Here is a 27,393-nt window from a genome sequence, read left to right on the forward strand (position 1 = left end):
ACTGAATGGAAGGGGTAGAGAGAGAGAGGGCAGAGGCTGGATGGAAGGAGCAAAGAGAGAGGGCAGATGTTGCATGGAAGAGAGGACAAACGCTGTATAGAAAGAGAAGATGATTAAAGCAGAAACGACAAAAGTTAGAAAGAAATTTTTTCTGGCTTTATGTAGAATCAAGTAGTATTGTAACTGTATTGATAAAAGTTTATAAATAGGAAATGGAAATAAGGCAATCTTTTTTTGGACTAAGCCCCTTTCTTCAGGTCAGGACAGGATACCATAACAGCAGTGGTGTACAAAGGGGGTGGGGGGGGGGGCGTCCGCCCCAGGTGCACAATCCAAGGGGGTACATAGCCAGCCGAGTCCAGAAGCTCCCGCACTACTGAAGACGGCACCTCAGCGCGGCTGCCGACTCTGCTCTGGAATAAATACGGCAGCTGCACTGAAATGCACAAAGGTCCCGTGATGACTACTTCTGCTGCCTCTGCTCCAGAAGAGGTAAGTGACATCGGAGGGGGGTGGAATGCAGCCGTAGTCATCGTAGGACCTTGCCGCAACTCCCTGCATCTGCCGGCCCAGCCCCCCTCCGACGTCACTTACCTCTTCCGGAGCAGAGGCAACAGAAGTAGTCATCGCAGGACCTTGCTGATTTCGATGGAGAGAGAAAGGTGCATAGCAGGGTGGTAGAAGGAGAAAAAGGGGGTCAGGGTCAGTGTTCCCGCTAAGGTGCGTTGGCCTGCGCGCGCGCACAAAATATTACATCGCAGCGCAAAGTTTCTCTTCACAGCGCACACACGCGTCGCAAAGGTAAGGGGAGGTAAGGTAAGGGGACGCATTGGGGGGATTGCACTTCCCCACAATTGCCATGCTTCGGTTCCTCTTCTTCCTTCCTTCCTCCCCCCCCCCCGCGGGACCCTGCGGCACCATCAACTCTTACTCCCTCTAATGTCGGCCCTGCAGCTCCAGACTTCCTCGCACCTTCTCCCCTCCCCCTTTGGATCGCTATTATTTTAAATGTTATAGCCGCGGAGCTGTATCCATCAGTGGAGATGTCTAACCTCGGCCTGCCCCGGAACTCTTACTGCAACAGTGACTTCCTGTTCCTGCCTAGACGGGCGGCTGCTGCAGTAAGAGTTCCGGGGCAGGCCGAGGTTAGACATCTCCACTGATGGATACAGCTCCGCGGCTATAACATTTAAAATAATAGCGATCCAAAGGGGGAGGGGAGAAGGTGCGAGGAAGTCTGGAGCTGCAGGGCCGACATTAGAGGGAGTAAGAGTTGATGGTGCCGCAGGGTCCCGCGGGGGGAGGGGGGGGAGGAAGGAAGGAAGAAGAGGAACCGAAGCATGGCAATTGTGGGGAAGTGCAGAGCTGCAGGGAAGAGTGTTGCGGTACCCAGCTGGAGGGAGAAGGAAGATGAGGGAGGGAATTAAAGGAGATGCCAGGGCTTGGAGCATAGGAGGAAGGTATGCCAGTCTAAGGGAAAAGGAAGGGGGAGATGTGAGAGCATGGAGGGGGAACGAAAGATGGAAGAAAAGGAAAGGAGAGAGATGCCAGAGAATCAGGGAAGGGGAGATACCAGACTATGAGGAGAGGTGTGGGAGAGGGAAGGCGAGGAGAGAGATGCCAGACCAATGGGGTGAAAGGAGAGATGGAAGGGGGAGGCATACAGTTTCTGGAAGGGGCATAGAAGGAGAGAAGATGCCATATAGGGGAAGAGAGACGGCAGACAGTGAATGGAAGGAAGAGAGTTACAAGAAGATGAGGAAAGGAGAAACCACAGAAGACAAAGGTAGAAAAAAAATTTCTATTTATTTATTGCTTTAGGAGACATGTGTCACTGTTTCTGTGAAGCATTGTATGCAGAGTCCAGCTTCTTGCTGGTTCAATTTAACCTTTGTCTATGTATTTTTATTTTATCCCCCCTTTTACAAAACTGTGAAGCGTTTTTAGCGGTAGCAGCTCTGATGCTCAGAATTTTATGAGCATCAGAGCTGTTACCTCCGTAGCTAAAATCCACACTACAGTTTTGTAAAAGAGGGAGGGGTTAGTTTGTGATTACATATTCCTTACTAGGCGAAGGTGTTTTCTGTGTTCTGTGTGTTCGAAAGACATGGTTTTCTGTTAGGATTGACGGTGTAGGATTGATCTGTGCTGGTCTGGCTTGTTTAGTTTTACAATGGGTGTATTGATGTACTGCTCACTGCAATATGTAAGATGCTGCCTTTTCCTAGGTACTCATGTGTGACGTGTGGTTTGTTACTAAAAATCATGTTTTTCTTACAGATGGGGGGGGGGGTGCCAAAAAATGATGGGCCCCGGATGTTACATATGCTAGGTACGCCACTGTATGTAAAGATACCAGAAAGCTGGCGTAGCAAAAACTTCTAAGTTTTGAGTATTTAACCCTCCCACAATCTCACGGGCACTCGTTTCAAGTTTATTGAGATTTTGATTTAAACGCAATATCAAATATTTTCAATGCATATAACAAAAATAAATTTGGGGAAATAAATAAAACCATTTGAACCAGTGTTCCCGCTAAGCTGCGCTGGCGTGCGCTGGCGCACAAAATATTACATCGCAGCGCACACGTTTCTCGTCACAGCGCACGATCGGAAGAGGCGTACGGCAGATGGCAGGGCGGCGAGAGGAGAATCGGGCGAGTTGGCTCATAACTTGCTGGCGCCCGATATTTTTGGCTCACGGTGAAAAAAGTTTGCTCACAACACCCGCCCGCTTAGAGGGAACACTGGTCAGGGTGGTATGGAAGGGTGGTAAAGGTAGAAAATGGGGGTCAGGGTGGTAAGGAAGGGTGGTAAGGAAGGGTGTGGAGGGTGAGAAAGGGGGTCAGGGTGGTATGGAAGCATGGTGAAGGGTGAGAAAGGGGGTCAGGGTGGTATGGAAGCGTGGTGAAGGGAGAGAGGGGGTCAGGGTGGTAAGGAAGGGTGTGGAGGGAGAGAAAGAGGGTCAGGGTGATATGGAAGCGTGTTGAAGGGTGAAAAAGGGGGCAGATGCTGATGGAAGTGGGGGGAAGGGAGAGGAGAGAGTGAAATGCCAGACCATGGGGGTGTGGGAGAGATGGAAGGGGAGGCATAAAGTTTCTGGAAGGTGACTAGAAGGAGAGAAGATGCCATATAGAAGGGGCAGAGAGAGGGTAGACAGTGGATTAAAGAAAGAGAGTGACAAGAAGATGAGGAAAGCAGAAACCAGAGAAGACAAGGTAGAAAAAAATTCTATTTATTTATATTTTTTTGCTTTAGGGGAGATGCATTACTGTTTCTGTGGTGTTGCATTGTATGCAGAGTCCAGCTTCTTGGTGCTTAAGTTTAATCTTTGTTTACGTATTTTTATTCTATCTCCCCATTTACAAAACTGTAGAGCGCTTTTTAGCGTTGGCATCTGAGCTGTTACCACCATGGCTAAAAACCACACTACAGTTTTGTAAAAGGGGGAGGGATTAGTTTGTGATTACATACTAGGCGAAGGTGTTTTCTGTGTTCTGTGTGTTAGGATTGACTGTGTAGGATTGATTTGTACTAGTCTGGCTTGTTTAGTTTTACAATGGGTTTATTGACATACTGCTTACTGCAGTATGTAAGATGCTGCCTTTTCCTAGGTACATTCTTGTATGACATGTGGATTGTTACTAAAAATCATGTTTTCATACAGATGGGGGGGTGTCAAAAATGATGGGTCTCGGGTGCCATATATGCTAGGTACGCCACTGCATAACAGCAGTATATTGTACTGTCCTGAAGAAATATTTGGCCTCTGAAAGCTAATTGAAAAATGGATTAATCCAATAAAATGGTATTTTCTTATTTCTCATATTTGTTTTATTTCTATTTGTTCATTTGTTAAGTGCTGATTGTTATGCATCCGTTTTTTCAAATTTACATCTACTGTCTTCATATTTTGCACAGTATTTGGGGACTTGTATCACCGTTTCTGTGGTATTGCATTATATGCAGAGTCTTGCATCTTAGGGTTTCATTTTTATATATTACTACTTTTAGTTTGTGGTCCTGTGTTTGCATAGGGGTTATTGCTTGTGTTCTGCAAGTGATAGGAATGAATGTTGAGAAGCATACAGTGTGCTTTGTGTATTGGTTAACCATTATTTGTTGTTAATAAGATTATATTGTATATATATATATGAAAATGAATTTTAAAAATAGTATTACAATTAGTACTATTATGGGGGTGGGGTCTGGGTCAGAGCTTTCAGGCCCCCCTCAAACAAAAAAACGTTCCAATGCCTATGGTTAAAAGCACAGAAAAATAAAGTCAATAGACAACAAAGGTAGGGAAAATGATTTTATTTTCAATCTAGTGGTTAAAATGTGTCAGTTTTGAGAATTTATATCTACTGTGTATATTGTGTGAATATACAAAATGAATGGAAAAAATTGCATTACAATTAGTAAAGGAGGCGTGATCTGGGGAACAGCTTGGGTGGGTCTAGGGTGGAGCTTGGGAGGTCTGTGGTTGGGGGTACTCAGTTGATATTTCTTAGATTTAGGGGGTACTTAGCTTGAAGTAGTTGAGACTCCTTCCTTTATTTTTATTTACACAATGTAATTAAAATCTTCCTCTCCCCCTCTTTCCTCTCGTCTCCTACCCATCGTAATTACGTCCTTGTCTTGGCCTCAATCCCCCTATTTTTATTTCCATTTTTTAAAGCAATTTTAAATATTTTTTTTGATTTCTATTATTGTAAACTGACCAGATACTTGTGATGATCGGTATATCAAGCTATAAATAAACTTGAAACCTGAATCACTACTGTAGGCAATCAGCCGGCACCAGTGCCTCTTCTTCTGTTCGGCCCCCTTCCCTGCTGGCACCCCCTACTGGCATCTCAGGGCTTATCTGGAGGGACTCAGCACATGTGTGCATGTCGACGTGACAATGTCACACATGTGCGCGAAATCATGATGGCGACGTCTGCACACTTCCGAGTGCCTCGAGCCGTGGCCACTATCTTTAGTGTGCCCTGGCTCGAGAAAGTTTGAGAGACACTGAACTATTCATTGGCACTAATTTGTGGTTATACCCATAACTGTGCTTAGGCGCTATTCTATAGTATCAATGCCCATATTCTATAGTGCATAATTGTAAGTGGGGTGTGGGGGGCGGGGCAGTGACTGCTAAGCTACCAGAACACTGTCAGTTATGTACATAACTGCTATATTTACGTGTGAGCATTTATGGTTGCCATTTGGCTAGTGATAGTGCTTTTGGCTACTGTTACACATGCAAATGTGAACTTCTGTTGGTATTAAAATTTGACCGTAGTGCACAAATTTAGGCACCTACCTTTAGGTGACCTCTATTGCCTTTGAATACTTACTGAAGTGCCACCAGTAAACACATTAATTCTTTCCAAAAGTGACCCCATTATTTATTAAATTTAGTTCTAGATTAGAGCTTTCCAGTCCAGTTCTAGAGACTCTACGGTCCATCAGGTTTTCAGGATATGCACCTACCTAGTGGTGTAGCAAGGGTAAGGGGTGCCTGGGGTGGTGGCGTCCCTCCCTTGCCCTCATCTCCACCCTTCTGTTCCTTCCTCGAACCCCCCCTGTCGTGCCGCTGCAGAGGGGATGTTGGGGGAGGGGGTTGTGTAGCGGCGGGAGAAAGTGGGCATTTCTCCTGCTGCCAAGGGGATGTTGAAGGGTGTTGCTTGGTGGTAGGAAAGAGTGGGCATCTCTCCTGCTGTCAGGTGGAAGGTTGCTTCACTTCGGGGATCTATTTGTTATTGAGGGGTTTTTTTTGCGTTTATTCTGCACATGTGCCCATCGCTATCACCAGCAATGAGCACATGCAAATTTAGTGAATCTTCGCTACTACCCCAGCAACCTCATTTGCATAAGTGTTTTTTGAAGAATGACTCGCTTTTTTGTAAATCGCTATTATAACGGCTGTGACAGCGGCCCGTTGGTTTTTAATGTGAATTTTTGAGATTCTAGGCCAGAGAAATTAGGGTGTAAATAGAAAGCACAAACTGTATCTTGAAATGTTGTCAACATTATGAGAAACAAAAAACAAGAACTGTAATGAAATCTATAGTTAGTACATTATTACAGCAATGAGGAGGAGGAGGAATTTTCAAGTAGAGTTGTTTCCTATTCTTTCCATGAAAGACTAATTATGCACCTCTATAAAGGATAGACATTTTCTATCTATCCTAATGAAGTATTTGATTTTTTTCTTATAATAGTTACAAAATAAAGAGATTTTAAAAAGATTTTCATAACAACTATTGTGTCTAAAACATGTCTATTTGTATGTCTTTCTCTCATCTACTTCCACCCACAGCACCAGTCCCTCAACTAATACACAGACGAATATAAAATGACCTCATGGTCTAGAAGGTTAAGTGCTCATTGATCATTGTACTAAATACTAGGTTGGTAAATGAAATGTTGTGGTTTCAAAGTTTGACTTTAAAAGTTAATATGTTTAAGATAATCAATCTCGGCTGCACTTGATCTTTAGTCATTTTATTCTTTTCATCAAATAAACCTTATGAGGTTGGATATAGCCACAGTTCATAATGTAACACTTCATATAGGGGCAGCTGTCTCCTCACCTGTTCTCCAGCTCATCCGGGGGCTGGAGAAATACTTCAATTTAGCAGGCAAACTTAAGTCATTATTAGAAATGACAGGGAAACCTGATGAAATTGTACTTTCAATTGGAAAACAAAATTGCAATCAGACCAACATGATTTCCTCATGGTCTGACCATGCTAATGCCAAGTTGAGACATGGGCAAATGTATTTAAAAGTCATAATGGAGTATTACCATGCAATCTCCTTTTACTGGCCCTTATTAATATAAAACTTCAATTTGCATGTAAATGCGGTCAACTTTCATATCATCAAAATACATGAGGCCTGGGAAAGTAATGAATTGAAGTTTGATGCGGCAATTACTGACGTTTATAAAGAATTTTAAAGAGGTCATTTTAGCCTGGGCTGAGAAAATGAGGAAATCAACAGGGAATATTGTCAATATAGCAACAGTGGGAGTTGGAATCAGTCCCAGGTGTTAGAAGGCCAGATGATGATTAATAGAGAGGGAGTAGAAAGCCTCTCACCCAGAAGGGCCGGGCTGGACCTGAGGCTCAATAACAGCGCTCTCTTGAAAAGGTTCTTGCTGGGTTCCCACTTTAGCTGTTTCGAAATATGTTCCAGAGGGAATAGAGTAGCAAGTGTTTATGAGACAGAGCAATGCTGAAGGTTTAATTGGGCTCCACATTTTCTCAGCTCTCTTCAGTACTTGATATGCAGTTTAACCTTTTTTTCCACCTCAGATACCATGGTGCCTCTGGGATTTTAATAAGGAACTTGCTTGATGGCTTGGCAAAACATTGACTTACTTGCTAAATTGAGTTAAACTGCATGATTGTGTGTAATGGCAATTTATAAGTGTCTTGTATTTCTAAGGGATTTTTTTTTTTTTTTTTTAGATCTAGCTTGAATATGTCATTAATGTACAGCAATAGCAAGAGTGATTTGGAAGGATTTTCTTTGCCTACAATCCTTAGGCAAAAAAGTTAACATAGACTTTAATTTTGAAAGTGAATGAAAAATCAATTTACAAATAGAAATACAGAGGAAAAATTCCAAAGCCATTTACCTGGATAAATAGCTATTACTCAGGTAAAAAGAACTTGACTGAAAATTGTCTCTAAAAGTACACGATGGACTTTTTGTGTTGTGCATACTTGTAGATTAAATGTGAGAAGATGTTCCCAGAGACATGTTAAAGTCCTGGAGGGGGGGAGGAGGGGGGAGGGGGGACAGGGAGGGAGGGGGGGGAATCAGTACTCATATATCATATTATCAAAAGTGGATGTGCCCTCTCCTTCTCCCTCCCTCCTCCTTCCCCCATGGCACAACATTATCTTGCTTGCTGGTATCAGCAACATGCATAGCAGACTGCTTTAAGCCAGCCCTGGGTCTTTCCTCTGCTGCATTCCACCTGCAATTTTCTGTTGAAGAGATGCAGCAGAGGGAAGTCCCAGGAACTGCCAAGAGCAGCTTATTGTGCATGCTATTCCTAGTAGGAGGAGGGAGGGAGAGAGGCGAGAGAGCAATGCTGGACTAGGGGCTAGAAAGGGAAGGGGAGAAAGCTTAAGCTTTGGGGGCAGTGGCATTACCATCAAAACTGACTCAGCACCATAACATTTTGAGCTGGCCCTGCCTTTCAGCCACACCACACTCCATAAATACATACGTCGATGGAGATCACTCTGAGGAAAGGGATGTTACCAGTGGTGTGCCTCAAGGTTCGGTTCTTGGGCCTGTTCTTTTTAATATTTTTGTAAGAGATGTTGCTGAAGGGCTATCAGATAAGATTTGCCTCTTTGCAGATGATACCTAAATCTGAAATAAACACTCTTGATGGTGTTGATGACACGAGTAAAGACCTAGTGAAGCTTGAGGAATAGTCTGAAATTTGGCAGGTAAGACTGAATACTAAGATATGCAAGGCAATGCATTTGGACTGCAAAACTGAGGGACTTATACAGTTTATGGGGTGAAGAACTTATGTGTACAAAAGAGGTGCAGGACTTGGTTGTGATAGTATATGATGATCTTAAGGTGTGAATTTGTACATTTTATCTATCATGATTTAACCAGAAGACTCCTGAGGCAGGCCCCCTTGGGCCGAAGCACGATCATGTCGAGTAAATTACAATAAAAAGAGACTGAGCACCAATTGGTCACCTTTGTTGTTGTTTCTTGATGTTCTTACTATACCCACCTGTCTACCATGCCAAAAGTCCTTATGGCTACAGGTGGCACCTATATGTCAATATAATAGGATTTTGGTGGCCTCACACTTTCCTCATAAATGTAGTGGTTAGAGTGGCTTAAGGGCCTTATTCTTCCTTTCTATAGCTCACTAGCCCACTCACAAGGCTACTTAAGACATCTGTGTCCTGCTCTAGTAGGCTTTCTCATAGCAGATGCTGTTGTTCTAAAGACAGGTATGTACTGTTTTATTCAGATTTTATGGGGTTGGTTGGTCAGTGACCACTAGGGGTGTGTGGGGGTCATTACTTAATCCCTCCAGTGGACATCTTGACAGTTTGGGAACTTTTTTGGCACTTAAGATGCTTATAAAACAAGTCTATATCAGAGTGTATAAGTTCTATGCAGGACATCCTGGGAAAGGTTTGATTAATTTTCACCATAAGAGGTCTAAGTCTAAGCCCGCAAAACCCAGAGCACGCCCCCTTTACTCTTGGACACACAGTGGGTAGAACAGATTGCAAGACATCTAGAAAGATGTTTTTCAAAATCAGCATTTGGACATTCTGGTGATTAGGACATCCAAGTGACAATTTAAGCTCTTTTTTGGATGTCTTAGAGTTTTGGAAATGCCCCTAATAGTGTTATCACAGAAAAAAAAGTCCTTATTACAGGGCTCACTTAGACATTCCACAGTAATTTTGTAATTGTTGCGTGTTTCTCATGTGCTAAAAAATAATTTTTATTATTTAGTGATAAGGGTGGGGTTGGAAGTAGGAAGTAGAAAGTAGGTATGTTCTGCACTAATTGATTAGCACAGTTACATTTTTGCATGCTAAATGATTACCGTGCAAGGCTTACTAGTTACAAATTATGTAGCAATAAGGAATCATGTGCTAATGGACACGTGTTAATGGAAAAATTAGTGTAAGACCATTAATTCAAAAAAAATAGGAAGTAAAAATGGCCTTAGCGCACAAGAATGACCCCATGTAAGGATTTGCTAAGGGCACTTTTTACCAAACTGCAGTAAAAGATGCCCTTAGTGAATAGGGAATTTAATTTCTAAGGATTCAATTACATTCTCTACAAGTTTTAGTGCAGTCACTCATAAAACTAGCTTTGGGCGTGATGTGTACAATTTACAACCTCATTTACAGGAACATAAAAAAACTCTGTGGGTGGTGGTAGCTATTCAAGGCTTTGTCTAATACTATTATTGTGCCTGTGTTAATATCATGTGTAATACATGCATCCTTTAAAAACATGTAAAATTCATATATTTAGGGCTAGATTCACTAACCCCCGATTCCGTGTCCGATTTGTTCCAATTGCATGCAGGCCGAAGAATTCATAAAAGGCCTGCATGCAAATGGGGATGATCGTTGACCCCCCCCCCCCCCCCCCCCCACACACACACACCTATGGCACGGAATGCTAGAGAGTGATCCTTGAGCATGCACAGACCCTGACAGTAGTGACAGGAGAAGTAGCCTGTCACTGCTGTCAGGGCTTCTGCCGGCTTTTTAAATTTTAATTGGGCCCCCCCTAAAGTGCCTCCTCCCTCCCCAAACCACTAAAAAATGCCCCCCACACCGATGCCCCCCCCCTTCGATGTCCCTCCGAAGAACAAAAGGCAGGAGTGATGCCAACTCCCTCCTGCCATCTTAAACCCGTCCTGGCTGGGCCAGGCCCACCTCCTTCCATGTAGCTTAAGCTAGGCTAGCCGGCTGGCCGAGCTGGGCCCATCCCCTCCCCGTACCTTTAAAATTGTTGGGAGCAGGAGGGGTGCTCAATCCTTCCTGCTCCTTCAGCCTCCTGTGCAGCAATGATGGCCTTAGGCCACGCCCCAATGCGTTATCTGTGCACGGGGAGGGGTCTAAGGCCCTGATTGGCTGAGGCGCCTCGAGCTCCTCCATTGTTTTTGGCCAATCAGAGACTTCCTTAGACTCCTCTCTAAGGAAGTCCCTGATTGGATGAGGAACCCAAGGTGCCTCAGCCAATCAGGGCATTAGGTCCCTCCCCATGCATCAGATGATGCATCAGGACATGGCCTGAGGCCGTCATTGCTGCGCAGGAGGCTGGAGGAGCAGGAGGGATTGAGCACTCCCCCCTGCTCCCAACTATTTTAAAGGTACAGGGAGGGGAGTGGGTGAGCCTAGCTTAAGCTACAGGCAGTGGCGTACCTAGGGTATGTGGCACCCGGGGCCCATCATTTTTTGACACCCCCCCCTCCCATGTAAAAAAAATTTTTTTTTTTTTTTTTGCAATAACCATGAAATGGAATAAATGGTCAGAATAGAAACAGGCAGTGAAAATTTTCTTTTATTGAACCTCATATATGTAACCATTATTCCAAACATAACATAACATAAATTATGTCTAAATTGTCATGACATTAGAAGTACATATGGAGTAGTTGCAGGTGATGCTTGGGACAGTTCTGATTGTGTTAGTTCGGTTTTATGTGTTTTTTGAATAGAAGGGTTTTTATTTCTTTTTGAAGGTTTTGCAGTCTGTGGTTGATATCAATTGGTTGTAGAGTTGGGGGTCGAGTGTTGCAGCTCGAATGGCTAGGAGGTTGTCGAACAGTTTTTTTCTTTTGACGTTTTTGGTTGGAGGGTGTGTGAATGGTGCACAAGTTCTCCTATGTCTGTTTGAAGTGGATTGAATTATTTAGCTGAAGAAATTAGTTACCCCCCATTCCACACACATTAATTCTCTTCCATTTTTGTTCCCATTATAAAAAACACTGATAAGTTCCCAGAAAAAAAATACATTAAAATAAGAAGTGAAAACAAAGGCCCCTACAGATGAGAACATAACATAAGAATAGCCTAACTGGGTCAGACCAATGGTCCATCATGCCCAGTAGCCCATTCTCATGGTAGCCAATCCAGGACACTAATACCTGGTCAAAACCCAAAGAGTAGCAACATTCCATGCTACCGATCCAGGGCAAGCAGACACTTCCCCCATGTCTTAATAACAGATTATGGACTTTTCCTCCAGGAATTTGTCCAAATCTTTCTTAAAACCAGCTACACTATCTGCTTTTACCATAACTTCTGGCCACTTCATTTTTAAGTTTAGATCTTTCCTTTCAAACAGAGACCTTGCTAGATGTCAAATACAGCACAAGGTAACTTCACATGGACTTAGCTGTGCAGGAAATGTGAATCTCCTCATACACCCACCATATAGTGCAAAAATGTGCAAAGGTCTGTTTTTTTCTTTCGATCACTACATAGCTTAATGCCACACAAGCAGCGCTGTTACAAACATATTCTGTAGGTCAATGCTAAGGATAACAAAGTTTCCTTCCTTGGACCAGAAGGAGATAAACCACTGGAAGAGATCCCAAAACAACACCCAAAGACCCACTCAGTGTGTGAATCAGTTGAGTGGAGTGGACTAACTGGGGGGTGGAAATGGGCCCGGAGTTTGCTCAGCAGAATTTCCCAGACCACCTCTTCCTCTCAACACATTGACACGCTGCCACCATCACCACTAGGAACACCTCACTGGGTAGGCCAGCTATGCTATAAACTTTATAAAACACATTATTATATTTTCTTATAAAGCACATATTTTAACTGACCTCTCTGACATCCTCAGCCTTTCCATTCACAAAAATAGAAGGAAGAAAAGTTCCCATTTCCTGCTGTCTCATGTCCCCGGCCTATACAATATTTTTTTTCTGCAGACCCTTCAAAAGTCTGACCAAATCCTCGTTTCACTTGCATTATAAAGTACTGAGGATGCCATCTCTCCCCAATCCCAGGTCCTAAAGTCTAAGACAGTAGCGCAAACTAATGCTGCCAGATACAGGAAAAAAAAATTTTGATTCGATTCAGCCCTATTGAATTGGTTTTTCAATTCGATTTTCCTGCCCAGTTGGGTGATTTTTTTCAAAACTCCTGGTGGGTTTTATAGCTTTTTCACCCCCTTTGGCTTCTCCTAACCACACTGGCGCTGTGGTGTAAATAAAATAAAGAAACAAAAAGGACTTTTCCTCTTTCTGTTAAATCCTAGCTCACGTTTGCAGTCCAACACCAGCTCTGGCAGGATACACATTTCAAATCTGACATGTTATAATCACAAAACAGAAAATAAAATTAATTTTTCTACCTTTTGTTGTCTGGTTATATTTCAAATCTTGTTGGTCCAAGGCTCTGGTTTTTCTTCTGATAACTTGCTTGCCAGGGTCTCCTTCTTTCTGCATGCTAACCATCCATCTGCCAACTCTGTCCTCCCTTTCCATTTCCCTTCCCTTCCCAGGAAGTCTGGTATCTTTCCTTTTTTTCATCACCCTCCACAGATCCACCTTTTCTTAAATACCCTTTCATCCGGCATCTCTCCCTCCTTCCCCACCATCCCAGAATCCACCATCTCTCCGTTTCTTTTCCTAATTACCCTCCTATCCAGTATCTCTATCCCTCCTCCACACCATCCCTTGTGTCCAATTTCTCTCCCTTTCTGTTCCTTCCCTCCCTAAATCCCATGGTCCATCATCTCTCTCCCTCTCCTCTATTTTCAGACCCATTATTTCTTCCCCCCCCCAAAGTTTGGCATATGCATGTCTCTTTGAACACCCCCTTCCCTCCGTGTACTTCTAAATCATGGTCCCCCCCCCAAAGGCCTGTCCCCCCTTAAAGGTCTGCCTGTCCCACCTTGAAGGCCTGCACCCCCCTTGAAGGCCTGTCCCTTCCCCTTGTAGGCCTGTCCCCCCCTTGAAGGCCTGCCTGCCTGTCCCCCCCTTGAAGGTCTGCACCCCCCGAAGGCCTGCACCCCCCCGAAGGCCTGTCCCCCACTTGAAGGCCTGTCCCACCCCCTTATAGCTTCTCCCCCCCCCTTGTAGGCCTGTCCCCCCTTGAAGGCCTGCCTGCCTGCCTTTCCCCCCTTGAAGGCCTGTCCCCCCTTGAAGGCCTGCACCCCCTTGAAGGCCTGCACCACCCCCCTCGAAGGCCTGCACTCCCTTGAAGGTCTGCACCCTCCCCCGAAGGCCTGTCCCCCACTTGAAGGCTTGTACCACCCCCTTGTAGCTTCTCCCCCCCTTGTAGGCCTGTCCCCCCTTGAAGGCCTGCCTGCCTGCCTTTCCCCCCTTGAAGGCCTGTCCCCCCTTGAAGGCCTGAACCCCCTTGAAGGCCTGCACCACCCCCCTCGAAGGCCTGCACTCCCTTGAAGGTCTGCACCCTCCCCCGAAGGCCTGTCCCCCACTTGAAGGCTTGTACCACCCCCTTGTAGCTTCTCCCCCCCTTGTAGGCCTGTCCCCCCCTTGAAGGCCTGCCTGCCTGCCTTTCCCCCCCTTGAAGGCCTGCACCCCCTTGAAGGACTGCACCCCCCCCCCCCCGAAGGCCTGCACTCCCTTGAAGGTCTGCACCCCCCCGAAGGCCTGTCCCCCCCTTGAAGGCCTGTCCCCCCCCCTTGTAGGCCTGTCCCCCCTTTAAGGCCTGCCTGCCTGCCTTTCCCCCCTTGAAGGCCTGTCTCCCCCTTGAAGGCCTGCACCCCCCTTGAAGGCCTGCACCCCCCCTTGAAGGCCTGTCCCCCCCTTGTAGGCCTGTCCCCCCCCCTTGTAGGCCTGTCCCCCCCACTTGTAGGCCTGTCCCCCCCTTGAAGGCCTGCCTGCCTTTCCCCCCTTGAAGGCCTGTTCCTCCCCTTGAAGGCCTGCACCCCCTTGAAGGTCTGCACCCCCCCAAAGGCCTACACCCCCCCCGAAGGCCTGCACCCCCCTGAAGGCCTGCCTGCCCCCCTTGAAGGCCTGCACCCCTTGAAGGTCTGCACCCCCCCCCCGAAGGCCTGTCCCCCCTTGAAGGCCTGCCTGCCTGCCTGTCACCCCCTCCCCCTTGAAAGCCTGCTTGCCTGCCCGCCCGCCCCACCCTGAAGGCCTGATGCCCCGACCCACCCCGAAGGACCGCTCGCCCCCCTGGCCTCCCCGCACCACCTATGAACAGCCGCAGCAGGATCGCGAAGTCAGCGTCAGCGATCCCTGCGCTGCTTCCTGCGCCACGGTCCCGCCCCTCCTCTGACGTCAGAGGAGGGGCGGGATCGCGGCGCAGGAAGCAGCGCAGGGATGCTGACGCTGACTTCGCGATCCTGCTGCGGGCTGCTTCACAGGTGGTGCAGGAAGGTCAGTGGGGCGAGCGGTCCTTCGGGGGTGGCGGGGGACTGAACGGCAAGGCCGTGAACACCCCCTTAGGGCTGGTACCCGGGGCGGCCCGCCCCCCCGCCCCCCCCTAGGTACGCCACTGGCTACAGGGAGGGAGGTGGGCTGGGCCCGGCCTGGCAAGGACGGGTTTGAGATGGCAGGAGAGAGTTGGCATCCCTCCTGCCTTTTGTTCTTCAGCGGGGCATTGGCGCGGGGGAGGGGCTGGCATCAGTGCGGGGGGCATCGGTGAGGGAATCATTGTGGGAAGCATCAGCATGGGGGGCGGGTTAAAACTATGGGCTGGCAATGCATTTTACAGAATATTTAAAAAAGAAGAATTCCTTTTTTATATATTATGCAAAAGAGGTCGTGGCCAGGAGGGCTTGGTCTCCTGGCCCCATTATAATTGGCGTGGGAGGAGGGGGGTTGGGGATCACCGGGACAAGAGGGCTTGCACTCCCTCTTGCCCCGATGCTGGCTGGGACGATCGCGGCTGGCGGGGCAAGAGGGCTTGGGCTCCCTCTTGCCCCAATGCTGTTGGGGGTTCGGGGTGTTGCCGGGCAGGAGGGCTTTGATTATTGGTACTTGGATGATCAGGCTTTTTGATCGTCCAAGTACCAATTTAGGCCACTTTTTAGACGTTTGTTTATTTTGATTATGAGCCCCATAGGATATAAGTGGTATATAAATAATAAAATAAATCAATCAATAAAATAAATCAACAGAGCTGGCATGCAGGAGGATCCACAATGTACAGTTCACCAAGTCCCCATAATAGTATGGATAGATAAGCTGTCTGATAGTTCTGCATCAGGTGTTGGATGTCTGCACAGAAACAGGCAACATGACTAATTAACTACATTCTGGATGACAAGCAAAATCCCTGCACAATTCTGAAAAGCTAGAGGTAAGGTTTGCATCCTATAGTTTTACTTTTCCCATTCCCGTAAATCTGGGCATACTTCCCGGTTTCTACTACAAGTATTATTTTAAAAGGAAGATCTTTTCCTATGTGAAATCCTACAGCAGTGACTCAGAAGTGAAATGTTTCTGCAGGATAGGTGACTCCATTTTGCATTGGCTATACTCTTGTCCTTTGCTGATGGGTGGAATAGTGTTTTGATATGTTGAGCCATGAAAATGATGCAGGTGTTGACTTGTGGATAATCTGAGTAATAAAAATTTACCTATTTCCATTTATGTTATTTTCTGTGGGGAAAAGGGGGAAGGGGAATGGTGAGTTGGATAAATGTTTGCGTTGCTAAAATTCAGCTCATTATGCTTTCTACTTTGCTAAGCCATTGACATTTTATATTTTACTGTAAGTGGTTTCCATAATTCATGTTGTTTGGGATTTTTTTTTCATCATTATGCCTTTGCTATGCAAGTGTTAGGACATTTAAATAAGGCAGGGAGCTGACTGAAGCATTTTTGTGTTTTTGTTCATACTGCTCATTGAAATCATATTGCAAGCATGGACCAAGTGCTTCTGTCTTACTTCAAATGTTGCTGATGTAAGCAAAGCAACTTTGAATCACTAAAAAGGAATAGTGAATCTCATGCATATTGCAGAGCTCCCAAGCTATCCATTCCAGGAGGGAGACTTTTTGTCTAGTTCTGGATTTCTTCCAACCTCATCCAAGTGCATTATAGGACCTGCAACAGTGATTTCAATGAGTAGAATCATGGACTACAAATACTACACTACTTTGAGATGTAAGTTTATATCAGGACCAGCCAAGAAGTCTCTCTTCTGGAATGGGTAACTTGGTAACTTTGCATACTGCAATGCAGCTGATAATGCAATATATGGCAAAGGACAGAGGCATACTTTCAACCCTGCATGGTAGTGCTTATTTGTTTTTGGCAACATGACAATCTTTCTAGAATTTGGGTATGACTACTTTTTTTTGTCTCTAGGGGCAAATATATTTTTGCTAGAAAACTGTCAAACCACTTAGATACAGTTTCATTTTTACTGAAATACTAAGGTGAAAAAGGAATAAATACTAAAATATGCTTGATATTTCCTGATACTTTCTTAATATCAGTAGAATATTCAAAATTTAATTATTAATACAATTTGAATAGATGCGACAAAGGACCATTATCAATGGCTCTTACCTTTTCACCAGTCCAAATCCAATGCTATTTTTTACTGCATTATACTCAAGCAATTATAATAAATGAAAAACAATGAGAACAATATATTCAAACCTACTTGACCTTGCAGATGTGACTGGCTCAACTTTTGATACTGAGTGGCACTTAACTGGATAGTGCCACTGAATATTAGCGCAGACCACAGCCCTGATATATGATTACCGTATTTTCGCGGATATAACGCGCGCGTTATACGTGATTTTACGTACCGCGCATACCCCTCGCGCGTTATATGCCTGAGCGCGGTATACAAAAGTTTTTAAACATAGTTCCCACCCCGCCCGACGCCCGATTCACCCCCCCAGCAGGACCGCTCGCACCCCCACCCCGAACGACCACTCGCACGCGCTCCCACCCGCACCCGCATCCACGATCGGAGCAAGAGGGAGCCCAAGCCCTCTTGCCCGGCCGACTCCCCGACGTCCGATACATCCCCCCCCCGGCAGGACCACTCGCACCCTCACCCCGAAGGACCGCCGACTCCCCAACAATATCGGGCCAGGAGGGAGCCCAAACCCTCCTGGCCACGGCGACCCCCTAACCCCACCCCGCACTACATTACGGGCAGGAGGGATCCCAGGCCCTCCTGCCCTCGACGCAAACCCCCTCCCCCCAACGACCGCCCCCCCAAGAACCTCCGCCCGTCCCCCAGCCGACCCGCGACCCCCCTGGCCGACCCCCACGACACCCCCACCCCCCTTCCCCGTACTTTGTGTAGTTGGGCCAGAAGGGAGCCCAAACCCTCCTGGCCACGGCGACCCCCCAACCCCACCCCACACTACATTACGGGCAGGAGGGATCCCAGGCCCTCCTGCCCTCGACGCAAACCCCCCTCCCTCCAACGACCGCCCCCCCCCAAGAACCTCCGACCGCCCCCCCAGCCGACCCGCGACCCCCCTGGCCGACCCCCCCGACCCCCCCACCCCCCTTCCCCGTACCTTTGGAAGTTGGCCGGACAGACGGGAGCCAAACCCGCCTGTCCGGCAGGCAGCCAACGAAGGAATGAGGCCGGATTGGCCCATCCGTCCTAAAGCTCCGCCTACTGGTGGGGCCTAAGGCGCGTGGGCCAATCAGAATAGGCCCTGGAGCCTTAGGTCCCACCTGGGGGCGCGGCCTGAGGCACATGGGCCAAACCCGACCATGTGTCTCAGGCCGCGCCCCCAGGTGGGACCTAAGGCTCCAGGGCCTATTCTGATTGGCCCACGCGCCTTAGGCCCCACCAGTAGGCGGAGCTTTAGGACAGATGGGCCAATCCGGCCTCATTCCTTCGTTGGCTGCCTGCCGGACAGGCGGGTTTGGCTCCCGTCTGTCCGGCCAACTTCCAAAGGTACGGGGAAGGGGGGTGGGGGGGTCGGGGGGGGTCGGCCAGGGGGGTCGCGGGTCGGCTGGGGGGTCGTTGGAGGGAGGGGGGTTTGCGTCGAGGGCAGGAGGGCCTGGGATCCCTCCTGCCCGTAATGTAGTGCGGGGTGGGGTTAGGGGGTCGCCGTGGCCAGGAGGGTTTGGGCTCCCTTCTGGCCCAACTACACAAAGTACGGGGAAGGCGGGTGGGGGTGTCGTGGGGGTCGGCCAGGGGGGTTGCGGGTCGGCTGGGGGACGGGCGGAGGTTCTTGGGGGGGGCGGTCGTTGGGGGGAGGGGGTTTGCGTCGAGGGCAGGAGGGCCTGGGATCCCTCCTGCCCGTAATGTAGTGCGGGGTGGGGTTAGGGGGTCGCCGTGGCCAGGAGGGTTTGGGCTCCCTCCTGGCCCAATATTGTCGGGGAGTCGGCGGTCCTTCGGGGTGGGGATGCGAGTGGTCCTGCCGAGGGGGGAGAAGAATCGGACGTCGAGGGGGGGCATCAGGCTTTCAGGATGGGGACAGGACTTCAAGGGGGGACAGGCAGATCTTCAAGGGGGACAGGCAGACCTTCAAGGGGGACAGGACTTCAAGGGGGGACAGGCAGACCTTCAAGGGGGGACAGGCAGACCTTCAAGGGGGGACAGGACTTCAAGGGGGACAGGCACGGAGAGGCGGGGCAGTGCACCGAAAGTCAGGGCGGGTGAACGGTGAGTCGGGGCAACCAGAGGAGAGTCGGGGCAGTGCACCGAAAGTCAGGGTGAGTCGGGGCAACCAGATGAGAGTCGGGGAGGGCGAAAGGAGAGTCGGGGTGGCCAGAGGAGAGTCGGGGAGAGCGAAAGGAGAGTCGGGGTGGCCAGAGGAGAGTCGGGCAGCATGCGCGTTATATGCCTGAGCGCGGTATAGAAAAGTTTTTGTACATATCATCGTGATTTCTGCGCGCTATACCCCTGTGCGCGTTTTACAATGGTGCGCGTTATATCCGCGAAAATACGGTAGTGCCTGGGGATCCAGCAATGAAATCAAAGTAGACATTTATGAAGTGATTCACCAAAGGCAGTGCACATCAATTTTTAAAATCACATATTCTAAGGGGCTCATAATAATAATTTAAAAAATGTCTAAAAAGTGGCCTAAATGGGTACTTGGACAATCAAAAAGCCTAATCATCCAAGTACCCATAATCAAAGCTGGTTTTAGACATATCTAAAACCAGCTTAGGCCTTTCCCCTGCTTCTAAAAGCATAGAGCGAAAAGAGGCATTTTTAGAGGAGGGGAAACGGCGGGAGGTGGGCCGACCTAGACATAGGCGTACAGCAGGTATAACCAAAAGTTTAGGCAGGTTGTCTAGTTGGCACTTATACGTTTTGACTTAGACCAAGTCAAAACAGGTATAACTGCCGAAAAAGGGGCCGCTGATTTGATGGCGGCTGGCGCGATCAGCTCAGCAGCCCGGCATCCTACCCATCTCTCCTGCTGAGATCCACCCCTCCCCTTGATCCAATCGAGCCAGGGGAGAGCCCAAGCCTTCCTAGCCCTGCCGACAATGATTGGGGCAAGAGAGAACCCAAGACCTCTTGCCCTGGTGAGTCACGACACCCCCCCCCCCCCGCTGACATCGGGCCAGGTGGGAGCCCAAGCCCTCCTGGCCATGCGACTCCCACCTCTACAAGATCAGGCCAGGAGGGAACTCAAGCCCTCCTGGTCCCGCCGATTACGATCAGGCAAGGAGGGAGCCCAAGCCCTCCTGGCCACACGACCCCCTCACTAGATCAGGCAGGGTGGAGCCCAAGCCCTTCTGCCCAGGTGACCACCCTATCCCCCACCCCCACTAAGATCTGGGCAGGAGGGATCCCAGGCCCTCCTGCCCCAACACAACCCCCCCACGACTGCCCCCGAGCCCCCGATCGGCCCGCCAAAAGCCTCCCCTCACCTGCTGAACTGAGAGGAGGGGCCTAAGGCTACTGGGCCTATTCCGGTTGGCCCAGGTGCCTCAGGCCCCACCTGTGGGCGGGGTTTGAGTGCCTGGACCAATCAGGCCCTAAGGCCAGCCATTCAAGGGATGGCTGGCCTGCCGGACAGACGGGCTTGACACCTGTCTATCCGGCCAATGTTTTTCAGATACGGGGGTCGGAGTGAGGGGTGGAGTCGTGGGGTCAGTGGGGGGGGTCTCACGGGTTGGCGGGTAGGGGAGGTTTTCAGCGGGCCAATCGGGGTTTTGGGGGGTGGTCGGGGGGGTTGCATCGGGGCAGGAGGGCCTGGGATCCCTCCTGCCCGGATCATAGTGGGGGATAAGGTGGTTGCCTGGGCAGAAGGGATTGGGCTCCCTCCTGCCCGATCTTGTAGGGGGGTGTTATGTGGCCAGGAGGGCTTGGGCTCCCTTCTGGCCCGATCTTGTAGGGGGGGGTCGCATGACCAGGAGGGCTTGGGCTCCCTCCTGGCTCGATGTCGGCGGGGGAGGGGGGGGGTCGCAGCTTACCAGGGCAAGAAGGCTTGGGCTCCCTCTTGTCCTGATCATTGTCGACAGGGCCAGGAGGGCTTGGGCTCTCTCCTGGCCCGATCGTTGTCAGCGGTGCAGGACGGTTTGGGCTCCCTCTTGCCCTGATCATTGTCGGCGGGGACAGGAGGGCTTGGGCTCCCTCCTGGCCCAATGTCAGTGGGGGGGGGGGGTGAGGGTCGCGGCTCACCAGGGCAAGAGGGCTTGGGCTCCCTCCTGCCCAGATTGTTGCAGGGGGGTGTGGATTTTGTAAAGTGGTGTTGTTTTTGACAGACACCGGTTACAGAATCCAGCTTTTAGGTGAAGGACTGGCGCCTCCTTCGCCTAAAAGCCCTAGTTTTGGGCGTTTGGGACTTAGGCTTTTTTTAGGTCTGGGCGTTTAAACAGCTGAACGTAGAGGCAGGCCATTATAAAAAAAAACCCTCTTTTTGATCTTTTTTTTTTGATAATGGACATTTTCCCTGCTTCTACTTTCAATGTTTAAGGCCTTAGGCCAAAAGGGGACTTAGATGTTTTTTTTGATTATGCCTCTCTAAGTATTTTCCCTATCCTCTCCAGAGGGTTTAAAATCAAGTTAAGGTACCTGGGACAATGGAGGGTTAAGAGACTTGCCCAGAATCACATTGAACAGTGCTTGGATCATACTCAGTGTGCTGAGGCAGCAGTTCTGACCACTGGGTCACTACTCCAGATGTTCAATGTTAGTGCCTAGGTAATTAACTGGGCAAGATGAACCAGGTACAATGAAGACCTAACTATGCTCAGCTCTCTGGGTATGGCACTAAATATAGGGTTACCATATGGCTCCAGATAAAAGGATGGATTGAGACATCCAGATTTTACTACCATTGCTTTCAGTGGAAGTAAAACTTGATGTCTCAATCTGTCCGTATCCTGGAGCCATATGGTGACCCTAACTAATCAGCCATGCTCAAATAACTCCTAGGTGCCATCAAACACCCAGATATTCAGTGTTGATACTAGGATCAATATTGGCATTGAATGTCCAGGTCTAATTCATCAGTCAGCACTCTCAAAAATGGTGACTCATATAGACTGAATATCAGCTGAAATATGTTTTCATTCCGTACTATCAGGAAAGGTATTGTTTGGGGGCTTTAGAGCTCAAAAAATGAAAATTGCATTTGGGAGAAATTCCCACAGCATTCCACAAATATTTATTTTATAGCCATGAGACTTTTTTTATTCTTTTCTTTTTTTTTTGCCACCATAACAAATCTTCTACAAATCTACTAAAACAAAGGCAGTTTGTGAGCTAAGACAGCAAAATAAAACCTGCCAGCTCCTAGTAAGTCCTAATAAGTCTCATAAAACAGTTCCAACAAATTACTAAATTACTACTAATATTAAAAGAGACCAAAGCTGAGGTATCACAACTGAATATGAAGTTATCTGCTTTTGAAACTTATTTAGAAGTACTGGAACAATGAATGGGTGCCCTTGAGGATGCAGCAGACTTATGATAAAAAAACAAACAAGATGACATAAAAGCTGCAGGAAACCATGGAAGATGCAGGCAACCAAATCTGCCATAATATGTGTGAGGACACTGATCTGATGCAGTTCATGGAAGAATTTCTGTCCAAGTTTTTACAATTATAAATCAAATTACAAATGAAAATGAGTTCAAGCATGCCTGAAAGAGATTACCATGTTCTATAAAAATTAACAAAAATAATGAAGACAAAAAATGGGGGGTTTTCTTCAAGTGTTGGAGAGTCTGAGAGCAGCAAAACTAGGATCTTGCTTACAATAGAATGGCTACAGTCCAATTGGTGCATCTAATTGGACTGTAGCCCCCTAAGAAGCGCAGTGTGGTAGTCATTGGGGATTCCCTGCTGAGGGGCACCGAGGGACCAAGAGAGGTTTGCTGTCTGCCAGGAGCCAGGATCCGCGATGTAACTGCCTGCCTAGACAGACTTATCAAGCCCCATGACCACTTCCCCTTGCTTCTCATCCATGTCGGAATGAACGACACTGCCAAGAAAACCACGGAGAACATATCTGAAGACTTTGGAGCCCTGGGTGAGAAGCTGAGGAGGATGGAAGCGCAGGTGACCAAACCTGCCCATCCAGCAGGCCAGCCGGCTGCAGAATGGGGCCGGATTGGCCCAGGCATCTGAAACCCCGCCCACAGGTGGGGCCTAAGGGGCCTGGGCCAACCAGAATAGAACCCGACCCATGTGCTTAAGGCCCCGCCCACAGGAGGGGCCTATGACTCCCGGGCCTATTCTGGTTGGCCCAGGTGCCTTAGGCCCCAACTGTGGGCGGGGTTTCAGATGCCTGGGCCAATCTGGCCCCATTCTGCAGCCGGCTGGCCTGCCAGATGGGCGGGTTTGGCACCTGTCTGTCCGGCCAACATTCTACAGGTATGGGGGTGGGATTGGGGGTGGAGAGATCGTGGGGTCGGCGGGGAGTCGTGGATCAGTGGGGGGGGGGACGATCAGGGGTTCGAGGGGCGGTCGTTGGGGGGGTTGTGTCGAGGGCAGGAGGGGTTGGGCTCCCTTCTGCCCGATTGGGTATGGGGTTAGGGTTCCCTCCTGGCCTGATTGTAATCAGGGGGTGCCACGGGTGCCGCGGGGTAAGAGTGCTTGGGCTCCCTCTTGCCCCGATGCTGTCGGGGAGTCGGCGGGGCAAGAGGGCTTGGGCTCCCTCTTGCCCGGAACGTAATCGGGAGGTGCCGCAGGTGCTGCGGGGCAAGAGGGCTTGGGCTCCCTCTTGCCCCGAACGTAATTGGGGAGTGCCGCGGGTGCTGCAGGGCAAGAGGGCTTGGGCTCCCTCTTGCCCCGATGTTGTGTGTGGGGTGTGATGTATCGCGGCAGGAGAGATGCCTCATCTCCACTACCGCGATGCCATCACTCCTCTACTCGAACTGCCGTGACCCACAGCAGGAGAGATAGGACATCTCTCCTGCCACAGGTCGCGGCAGTTCGGATAGAGGAGTGATAGCATCGCGGTAGGGGAGATGAGGCATCTCTCCTGCCGCGTTCATTGCTGTAGGGGGTAGGCAGGTTGCTTGGGCCGCTGAGCTGATCGCAGCAGCCACCATCTACTCAGCGGCCCCTTTTTCGGCACTTAGACCTGTTTTGACTTTGTCTAAATCAAAAACGTATAAGTGCCAACTAGGCAACCTGCCTAAGGTTTTGGTTATACCTGCTGCACGCCTAGGTATAGGTCGGCCCACCTCCGCACACTGCCCACCCTTTCCCCTCCTCTAAACACGCCTCTTTTGTCTCTGTGCGTTTAGTGGCAGGGAAAAGGCCTAAGCTGGTTTTAGATACATCTAAAACCAGCTTTGATTATGGGTACTTGGACGATCAGGCTTTTTGATCGTCCAAGTAGCCATTTAGGACACTTTTTAGATTTTTTTTTTTTTTTAAATTATGAACCCCCTAGCGCCTTAGGCCAAAAAGTGACTTAGACGTTTTTTTTTTTTTATTATGCCCCTCCATGCCTGTAATTTGGATAATGCATTGAATGGATGGATGGCTTTTTAGAATAGTGAGTTATATTTTCTGATCCCCTGAGGAAGCTTGATGTGAAACTGGTCCCGCTGGAATCAGGACCCTTTAAGGTAAGTCACATGTTCAGTTACATCTGGATTATAGAATTATACCTCTATTACCTGTGGTAATAGATCTTTTTTGCCAGGAATGACATCTGTTGGATTTCAGGCCAGAAGGCGTAATATTTATTATCTTTATCAATTTCTCACTGTTTTGGATACTCTCCTGAGTTATTCTCAATTGCGTACTACTTCTGGTTGGCTAAATTTGGATATTTTTTCTTATTTAAAACTCAAACATTATATTATTTCCTTGCCTACCTTGACGTTAATGCTTCCTGTTTATGAATTCTTGTCGAAAGTATATTGACTGAATGCTCAATTGATTGTGCCATTAAGATAATTCCCAGTTCAATAGAAATAGGAACTTCTTCCTTATTTCAGCTAGCAACCTGTTCAGTCAATTATTAGGCCCTCAGCGTCACCACTCAGAACTCAAATAAGGAGCTGAAATAAGGAAGAAGTTCCTATTTCTATTGAACTGATAATTAAGATAATTCCCGACATACTCTTAAAATTTTATCCTTCTTTGGACTATGCACAGGTGACTCAGGCTTGGAGTGTGGAGTTAAAGATTAAGTTGCAGGGATCTCAAATACATTGTTTTTTGAAATTGTTGCATGGTATATTTCCAGATATTTCTTATTTTGAAATGGAGTAAATTTATATGTAGATTATATATAGCGCCTTGGCATGCTTATCTTGCAACACTCGTCTCTGAAGGGTCTTATCCTAAATGTGGTCACTCTAAAGCTACATTGTCCCATATGTTTTGGACATGTCCTCTAGTACTGTCTAGTGCCTTTGGACTGTCATTTTTTTGCAAAGTTGGCTGTATGTGGAGTACTATATGGCACTGTAATAGTTATAGCTTATTTTGGCTATTTGACATTCTACATCCTATCCCCGGTGGTCTTAAGAGTTTTTTTGAAAAAAGTGGTGCTATCTGGAATGAAAGTTATCCTTTCCCTTTGGATAGGATCTTTATGTCCTACTTATAGCCATTGGCGTTCATGTATACTTCATCTTTTCCTTATGGAAAGCATGTTGTTATTTTATTGGGATACTCAACAGGAACGAGTGTTGCTAACCCTTTGGCATCCATTTTTAGATACTCTAACCACTATTGCATGCAGTCGTGTTTTAATTAATAAGTCTTGATATTTTTATAGTATTGTTTTATGCAGGCTTAGAAGGGAGGGGATGGGGGGATTGCGAAATCATCCTCTTGACCTTCAAAATAAAATCTTCTCATCAGCCATCATACCTTCATAAACTCCTCATTCCTCAATGTTCTCCTCGAACTTTGAGATCAACAAATCAAAAACTCCTATTAATTCCCTCCATAAAAGAGTTCTATTATACACGAAAAATAAATTTTGCTGTATCTGCCCCAACTTTGTGGAATTCTCTACCAGAACCTCTTCGAGATAAACAACATCTAGATAAATTTAAGAAAAGCCTGAAGACTTTTTTATTTTGCAACGCATTCTCTTCTGATTAGATCCTACTCCCCTCTCTTATTTCATTCACATTACTTTCTACCTTTTTTTTTTTTTAACCCTATTTTTTTCTTAAAGAACCTTCCCCACCCAATATGTTTTATTCCAAATTCCCCTTTTCTCTCTACATTGTAACTTTACCCTCCCATTCCCTTTTATCCTCACTGTCAAGTTTGTCTTGTTAATGTCTTTAATGTTCACTATATGCACTTCTAAATATTTATTATTTCAATTTCTTTTTCTTTAATTTTTTTATTTTTAATGTAAACCGGCCAGATATTTGTTTGATGGTCGGTATATTAAAATCTAATAAACTTGAAACTTGAAACTTGATATGGGGATATTATGACTTTGTATTGTGTTGAATTTTTAGTTTGCTTAAATAATATTTTGCTGTATATGTTTGAACTTTTTGAAAATATTTAATAAAAATTATTTTTTAAAAAGTCACATTATTCTCTTTTTGAAAATTAATATCATAAGATTTGTTGACCGATGATTGAAGATTTCCCACTCAATAGGCTTTTATAGTCAATTTTGAGAAAGTTGGAAAGGAATCTGAGGTCTTTTTTCTCCTTTAAGGACATGTTTAGTCAGCAATGAATATATGAATAGTTAAAAATACAGCTATGCAGATGACATCACAATCCTCCTGCCTTTCGACCAAACTAACCCCAACACAATGAATAAACTACACACTGCACTAGAAACAATGTCAAAATTGATGAGAGACCACAAATTAAAGCAGAATCAAGACAAACCCAATTTCTTTCTTCTAGAAAAAAAAATAAAAACCCAACCATAACAAACCTAGAAATAGACTCCATCACATACCCCATGTAACTCAATCTAAAACTGCTGGGAATAATGATAGACAAAGGCTGCACCATGCAACTTCAAATCAACAAAATGATCCAGAAGACATTTGCAACCATGCGCAACCTAAGGCAAATCTGAAAATACTTCAACAATGAACAATTCAAACTCTTGGTACAAGTGCTAATCCTAGGACTTTTGGACTACTGTAACATCCTATACCTGTCATGCCCAACCAACATGCTAAAACAATTACAAACAGTCCAAAATACAGCTCTTAGACCGATTTACTCGCTGAAAAAATATGACCACATTATCACCGCTTTCCGAGATTCACACTGGCTCCCAGTACAAGCACGCATACATTACAAATTCTACTGCACCCTATTCAAAGCCCTAAATGGAAACGGGCCAAGCTATCTGAGCAACCGACTAATCAGGAAAAACACATCCAGACTAAGGAGAACTCATGCACACTTTAACCCCCCCCCCCCCCCAATCAAAGGTATACAAAGCAAAAAAACATATATGATGGACTATTAGCCACTAGAGCTGCAAAACTAGTCCGCCACCTCTCCAATCTGCTGA

This window comes from Geotrypetes seraphini, chromosome 2 (genome assembly GCF_902459505.1).
Source record: "Geotrypetes seraphini chromosome 2, aGeoSer1.1, whole genome shotgun sequence".
NCBI lineage: Eukaryota > Metazoa > Chordata > Amphibia > Gymnophiona > Dermophiidae > Geotrypetes > Geotrypetes seraphini.